The sequence below is a fragment of the Olea europaea genome, chromosome 13, assembly GCF_002742605.1.
Source record: "Olea europaea var. sylvestris chromosome 13, O_europaea_v1, whole genome shotgun sequence".
In the NCBI taxonomy this organism is placed as follows: domain Eukaryota; kingdom Viridiplantae; phylum Streptophyta; class Magnoliopsida; order Lamiales; family Oleaceae; genus Olea; species Olea europaea.
The window spans coordinates 12,193,143-12,201,325 of NC_036249.1; positions in this window are offsets into that span (position 1 = coordinate 12,193,143).

Consider the following 8,183-nt stretch of genomic DNA (forward strand, 5'->3'; position numbering starts at 1 on the left):
ACAATTAATTAACTGATACAACAAGTCACATCAATTATGCATTGCCTAGATTCATTCACATACTTTATCTACCTAAGTTGAATTACCGGTTGAAAAATAAATAACAGAAAGCAGTAAAAACACAACAAAATGTTAACGGAGAAAACCCAACTGGGTAAAAACTCCGGGCACAAGCCAGTAGAGATCCACTATAGAAGATACTGACTTACAGTACGTCAGACATTATTGATTCTAAGAATATTCTGACCTCCTTACTGTATCGACCATAGCTATCCTGGATTTTGCAGATCTGCGCCAAAATCCCAGCTTTGAATATCTTCTACCTCCTGTGAATCGCCAAGCACTCCAGCTCTTCAAGCAATTTCCTTCCCGGATCTTCAAAACAGATGATCTTTTGGAAGTTTATATGGAGATATGAAAGGGTGTTTTGGTTTTGTGAGAGTTGATGTTTTTATTCAAAGAACCATGAGAATCAAAGATGAAAAGAATGAATTTATTTTGGCTCTTGATCCTTTGGAAGTTGAGAGGAATTGTTATTTTAATGTTTGCCAAAGGTCACGTAATGAAAATCGGACGTTTTGTTTATATAGTAGCTCGAATTTGGTAATATGGAGCGTTAAAAATTCGCGAGGCATTAAAATTATCAAAGGCCAGATAACACAGTCGCTCAAGCGAGGTCCTGGCGAAACTCGAGCGACGTACCTTCGCTCAGGCGATAGACCAGCGAAACTCCAGCGAAGTCAGTTCTGCAATTTTGGCTCTAGCAAGGTCAGGGCGAAACTCCAGCGACATCAACGCGCCGTTTGCATCTTCAAAGCATCCCACTTTACCCTAGACCTATGCTATGACCTTTACCAAATTGCAACTTTAGTCCCTGAACTATATGACCTGTACAATTTAGTCCTTGACTTTACAATTTTGACAAATAGGTCCTTTGGTCACAGATTGCCAATTACACATTTTCCTAACAAACTCCCCCTTTGGCATTCTGTGACAAAAATACATATGACAGTCAAGGACAAAAATAAACATGACTCCAAACAACCTATCTATTCAACTAAAGTAGCAATCTCTTGTTGAACCTATTTCCTGAAAATCAAAAACTCAAATACCAAGTGTAAAAGCATATGAAATGGAAACAGTAAACAAGAAATCGATCATATGTCATTAACCAGATTAAGAAGCAATAATAATAATGTAAGTCAAAAACACCAAAAACATACATTAATATTGCCAAAACATCAAAAAACTTAATCTAGTCATGAAGTATAACACAATTACCAAAAAATTGAAGATCTAGATATCCAAATATCTACTCCCCCTTTTTGTCACAAAGGACAAGGGATCAAAAACAATCAACTAACTAATCAGCACCTCCATCATCCGAAAAATCAGCACTGCTCTCGGCACTCGTGTCCTCCTCCAAACTATCACGAATCCAACGCAAATGACGCTGACACACGGCAAGAGCACGGCGAAAAGTAGAAAGCTCAGCTGACTGACGCTCGGAAGCAGCACATAACTGCGTGATCTCTGCCATCATACGAGCCTGCTGCTCAACCAAAGTAGACATCTGTCCCATATGCGTTACCATGGGGTCAACGAGCAAAGCAACCACCCCAGGAGCAGAAGTAGATGTCGAAGGAAAGGTAGAACTAAGCGGAATGGCCAAAGGAAATTTCGTACGAGACGGAAGAGACACCCAGGAACCCCCAGTAAGAATCTCAGTAATAGGATCAAAGGGCTCCGAAAAATCAAGAAGGTCAAAGGTCGCAACCTAAGTTGTAGCACAAGCAGAAGAGGAAGATGACAGTGCATGGGATCGACTCTGATGAATGGTCTGCTGTCCTATCGGACGTCTTATGCGACAAGTCGAACCCTCTGGAAAAGATGCACCCAAAGACAAAGCAACCCTATGAATCAAGCAAGCATAAGGCAAGCCGATCCGACCCCCAGGAGTATGAAATAAAGCTAGAATCTGCTGGCACACAAAGCTAGGAAGGTCAATCAAGTCCCTATGAAGAAGGGCATATAGAAAACGGGCACGCACCATAGGTAATGAATAGGTATGGGCAACAAGCCACAGGTTTGTGCACACGATGCGCAACAAAACCTGACGATCAGCGGGTAAGAAACCTGTGGCCATCGTCGTAGGCCCCCCAACAGACGGGGTGTTCAAAAGCGTCGATCGAACAAGAGCATCGACCGGAATAGAAGCAGGTAGAATATAGGGATAAGTCGGATGTTTAATCTGAGGTATACCTAAAGCATGAGCTACAGCCGATGGAGTAACCCTAAAAGAATGACCTCTAAGAAAAACCCTAAAAGACGAGCCGTTGATATCATGAATATTAGCATAGAACTCCTGAACGAGGAGTGGGGGAGGAGGTGAAAGACCAACAAGAAGGGGCTCCCAACCCCGGGAAACAAAAATGGCGGCGATATCAACAGGAACGTCAGAGAGGATTACCTCACGCTTCATGAGAACGGGGCGTAAGGAGAACTGAGAAGTGAAGACCTCCTGAGCTGTAGCAGAAATGAATCTGGAACGACTATACGACGTCGAACCACTAGCTGGCTGTGCAGAGGGTCGAGACCGCTTACGGGCCATCTGGCACATGGAGAGATGGAACTTAATAAGTAAGATGAAGAATGCACGGGGTACGATGCAATATGAAATGAAACACCGCACACACAAATGAGGCACGAAAGAGATGCATCAAAAAACGTGAACGACCCTAAGAGCAAACCAAGCATGATGTACTTATACACCAAAAAAATGTGTAAAAACACTCAACAAGTCACGTGACGAGAATAAAACAAAGAAAGAACGAAGAGGAGGAAAAATTGAAACACACAAACTAAGGAAAACAAACAAAACATAACAGAGGACTTTCATTGAACACATGATGGGCGTCACTTCGGCACACAATGCCAAGCACATACGAGACCCAAGCACACATCCAAGGATAGTCCCACAAACTAGAATCCAAGGGCTTTAAAATGAAACAAACCACACATCAAACGGATTAACGGAATGCAAGAATGACCACGACGAACATGGTACCAAAAACACGAAAATGCCATAACGAAACAATGGAAAAACGCGCAATCCATAATTAATGGTGAAGGCAAATGCGAAGTGTACCAATAAAACCAATCACGAAATGCATGAGGATCATAATAATACACGTATCAAGCAAGCAAAACACAAGAACAATGAAACAACACAAAAATGAGAAAAACAAGAAAAAAATGAAAATACCTCAAAATCAATATGAAGAAGATGAAATCCAGATTAGGAATCAAGGTTAGGGCCCTCAAACTTATGTAAGAAACCAAGTAATGTCAAGAGGTGGGAATCAAATGGAAGAAGGAAAAAAAAAGAGAAAGAAAAAAAATGCGCGAAAATGAAACGGGCGAGGGATTTTAAAAGCACTGTCGCTCGAGCGAGGAATGGGCGAAACTCGAGCGAAAAGCCTTCTGCTTTTGTCGCTCGAGCTAAGTCCAGGCAAGACTCGAGCGAAATTCAAATGTCAGAAATAGCACCAAATTTTTGAATTTTGAGAAAAAGAACACAAGTTTCAAGAAATGACGAAATTAGCTCCAAAGCGTGGAATAGCAAAGATAAGACAATTGCAAAGCATCGAAAAATAATCCCAAAAATCAAAACCGAAGTATGGAACCAAAGTATGTAAATGATACCACCAAAAAGCATAAAGTCACAAACCCAACAACCAGCACGTAGACAAATCTTAAGCCCACACACAATTCAGCATCCCGTGAAGTAAAATGTATACAAAACACCACCGTGAGAAGTGCCACGTAGTCCATGCAAGTTAGACTCAAAACCTTAAATTAGTGAGAAAGGACACGTGAAAACAACCAGACAAAGGTTAATGGCTACCAAGTGACAGTCAAATCCAATTCCACGAGGACTGATATCAATTACTACGATTGTCACAATTTTACTCCCCCTAACTGTATGATTCAATAATTTTTTTTTCTTGTAAATAGTAAGAGCAAAAGAACTTAAGTGCAATGCAATCCTCATTAGGCGACAGAAATGACCCCAGTAACGAACTTTGGGCCGGTGACTCCCAAGTCAGACGACCCTAGAGCACAGGTTAGAAACCCCTCAGGCTTAATTGGTCGAGTCAAGTAGGCCTCGAAGACAGTCATAAGTTCAACGAATAATCAAAATAAAACTTAGGAAAGACAATATTTATTAGGTTACACTCGTCCCAGATCAAGTCACATGTACATACAACCCCAATCACAAAACACTATCCCAAGTCTCACCCATGCGGTCAAGACTCGCTTACAGGACTACAGTGTGTGCTGTGTGAAAATGAATGACGAGCCATATACCTAGAACTCCACAAACAAAAATGAACAATGATGGAACCTCAGACTCGTACATATGATGAAAAATGGAGTTTGATCTTTAATGCACATGCCATATTCGTTACATAAAAGGCACAGAAAAAAAGATTCTTAAAATTTCTTTTTTTTTTTTTTGTTTAAACACACAAAAGACTACTAAACTACAAACTAATAGTCAAAAATGCATCACACACACATAGATCACATGCAAGATATGAAGTGACTAGGTGCATATGTGATAAATGCATGAATATGCATGAATCCATGATCAGATAGGTGAGCAAACACCAACAGCCGTCCGAAGCGACTCAAACCTCAATCCATCTAGTGGTTTCGTAAGTAGATCTGCCAATTGATTATCAGTAGAGACATGGTCGAGAGAGACTACATGTGATTCAACAAGCTTACGAATAAAATGATGTCGTATGTCAATATATTTTGTTCGAGAGTGTTGAATGGGATTCTTAGAAATATTTATAGCACTTGTATTATGACAAAAAACAATCATGGTCCCTTGACTAATCCCATAATCACTCAGCATCTGCTTCATCCAGAGAAGCTGAGTGCAGCAACTCCCTGCAACTATGTATTCGGCCTCCGCTGTGGATAGAGATATAGAATTCTGTTTCTTACTCAACCAGGCTACGAGATTGCTACCCATGTAAAAACAACCCCCTGTCGTGCTTTTCCTATCATCTGCGTTCCCAGCCTAATCGGCGTCAGAGTAACCAGCCAAGTCAAGATTAGAATTCCTAGAATAGAATATTCCTAGATCAACTGTTCCACTCACATATCTAATGATGCGTCTAACAGAGCTTAAGTGTGATTCTTTTGGATCTGCCTGAAATCGAGCACACACTCCAACACTAAAAGCAATGTCAGGTCTAGTAGCTGTGAGATAAAGAAAACTACTTATCGTACTTCTATATAGGGAAGGATCGACACTCTTACCTGAAGCATCACGACCTAACTTCAAGCTAGTACTCATAGGTGTCCTAGTATGCTTCTTACTATCCAGCCCAAAGCGCTTAACTAGATCCTTAGCATACTTAGACTGTGAAATGAACAGTCCATCCTCTGTCTGTCTCACCTAAAGTCCAAGGAAATAACTCAACTCCCCAACCATACTCATCTCAAATTCTTGCTTCAAACACTCAGCAAACTCATAAGCTAAAGACTCAAGAGAAGAACCAAAAATAATATCATTGACATAAATCTGAGCAATGGTGATAGTTTCTTCAACATGTCTAATAAAAAAGGTCCTATCTGCACCACCTCGAGAGAATCCATGTTCTTCAAGGTATGATGTAAGTCTCTCATACCAAGCTCTAGGAGCTTGCTTCAGACCATAGAGGGCTTTGTGAAGTTTGTAGACATAGTGGGGAAACTTAGGATCAACAAATCCTTTTGGTTGTTCCACATAGACTTTTTCTTGAAGAAGTCCATTCAAGAAGGCACTCTTAACAACCATTTGATGCAACTTGAACCCTAAGGTACATGCAACAGCAAGCAGAATCCGAATAGACTCAAGTCGTGCAACAAGGGCAAAAGTCTCATCAAAATCAATTCCTTCAACTTGAGTATAACCCTGAGCAACTAGTCTAGCCTTATTCCTAGTTATAGTACCTTGGTCATCTGTCTTGTTCTTCAAGATCCACTTAGTACCTATAACATTACAATTCTCAGGTCTGGGAACTAAGATCCACACATTGTTCCTCGCAAATTGATTGAGCTCCTCATGCATCACATTCACCCAACACTCATCACTAAGAGCCTCTTCAACTTTCTTAGGTTCTACCTGAGAGACATAGCTAGTGTATGCTAGATTGTTCAGTACTCTCCTACGAAGCCTCATACCTTCATCTAGATCCCCAATGATATTGTCCTTAGGATGATTAGACTTAACCCTAGTTGATGGTTCCTTAGGATCTTTATCTCGATCTTGTGGAAGTGTTTTCTTTTCAGGTGTTTCAGGTTTCCTAAGAGATGATTCAGACACAGGTGGCTCAGTAGGATCACTAGAACTTATAAGATCACCATCTTTATCACAATTTTCAACACTCTCTCCCTCACTCACAACATCATCTATCACAACATTTACTGACTCCATCACCACACGAGTACGTAAGTTATACACCCTAAATGCTCGGCTATTTCTAGAGTACCCTAAGAAGATTCCTTCATCACTATTCGATTCAAACTTACTCAAGTTCTCTCTATCACGCAAAATGTAGCTCTTACTCCCAAACACTCGAAAGTACTTAACAGTAGGCTTTTTACCCTTAAGTATCTCATATGGAGTCTGATCGGTCTTGGGTCTAAGGTAAACTCTATTAATTATGTGGCATGCAGTGTTAACAGCTTTTCCCCAAAAATGTAGGGCTAGTCCCTTGCCATGAAGCATGGTTCTAGCCATGTCCTGAAGAACCCGATTTTTCCTTTCAACCACCCCATTTTGTTGAGGAGTGATAGGAGAAGAGAACTCATGCAATATCCCTTCATCCATACAGAAACTTTCAAGATTAAAATTCTCAAACTCTTTTCCATGGTCACTATGCATTCTAGACACTTTGAGATTTAGTTCATTGCTAAGCCGTTTACACAAAGACTTTATGAGATCACATGCATCGGATTTTTCCCTAAGCAATTCTATCCATGCGAATCTCGAGAAGTCATCTACCACAACAAGAATGTATCGCTTACCACCTAAACTCTCAGTCCTAGATGGTCCCATTAAATCCATGTGTATCAATTCTAGGGGTCTTTTGGTCAGAATTTTTGAAGTCTTCTTATGGTTCCCCTTAAGTTCTTTACCTAGTTGACATGGTCCACACACAACATTTTCACTAGGACCTATCTTAGGCAAACCATCTACCAATTCTTTCTTAGCCAGTTGTACTAGACTCTTATAGTTCAAATGACCTAATCTTTTGTGCCAGAGTTCACTCACATCAATTTTAGCATTCCTACACACATAATTAGAATTAGACAAGACTCCATAACAATTATCAGTTGTTCTAACCCCTTCAAAAACCACCCCACTAGACGAATCATACACAGTACATCTCTTTTGCACAAAACTCACCTCAAAATCAGCATCACAAATTTGACTAATACATAACAAGTTAGACTTTAAACCTTCCACATAAAGCACATTAGAGATCACAGGTAAACCATGTATTTGTACAGTACCTTTGCCAAGAATAGGTGCAGAACCCCCATCTCCAAAGGTAACCATACCACCGTTACATTCATCAAGAGTAGTGAATAAAGCCTTAGTACCACACATATGCCTAGAACATGCACTATCTAGGTACCACATGTTGTAATTTTAGGCTTTCAATGCAACATGAGCAACAAAACACTTTTCTTAACCTGAATGTCTAGCTAGATCACCCTTTTTGACCCAAACTTTCTTAGATGATAAAGTACTCCTAGTAAGCTTAGTAAGCATCTCGGTCAAATGACTAACCTGATTAGACAGAAAGCTAACCTGACTAGGAATGTTCAGATTTTTATGCTCATTCCCTAACCCATAGCATCTAGGCCCAGTGTGTCCTAAGGCTCCACAGTGGTGACAGGTGGGAATGAACCTAGGCTCAAAGGTACGTGGCTGAGGGTATCTGGGTATGAAGTTCCTACGTGATTGATGACTCTATTCTCTTGGAACATTCTTACTCTTATTTGAACTACTAACAGCATTAACTTTCTTAGAGGCAGAAACAAAAACAGTCTTAGAAGGTCCAGCAACATGTGTATTACCCTCAACATATCCTAGACCCTTCCTATCTCCTGCA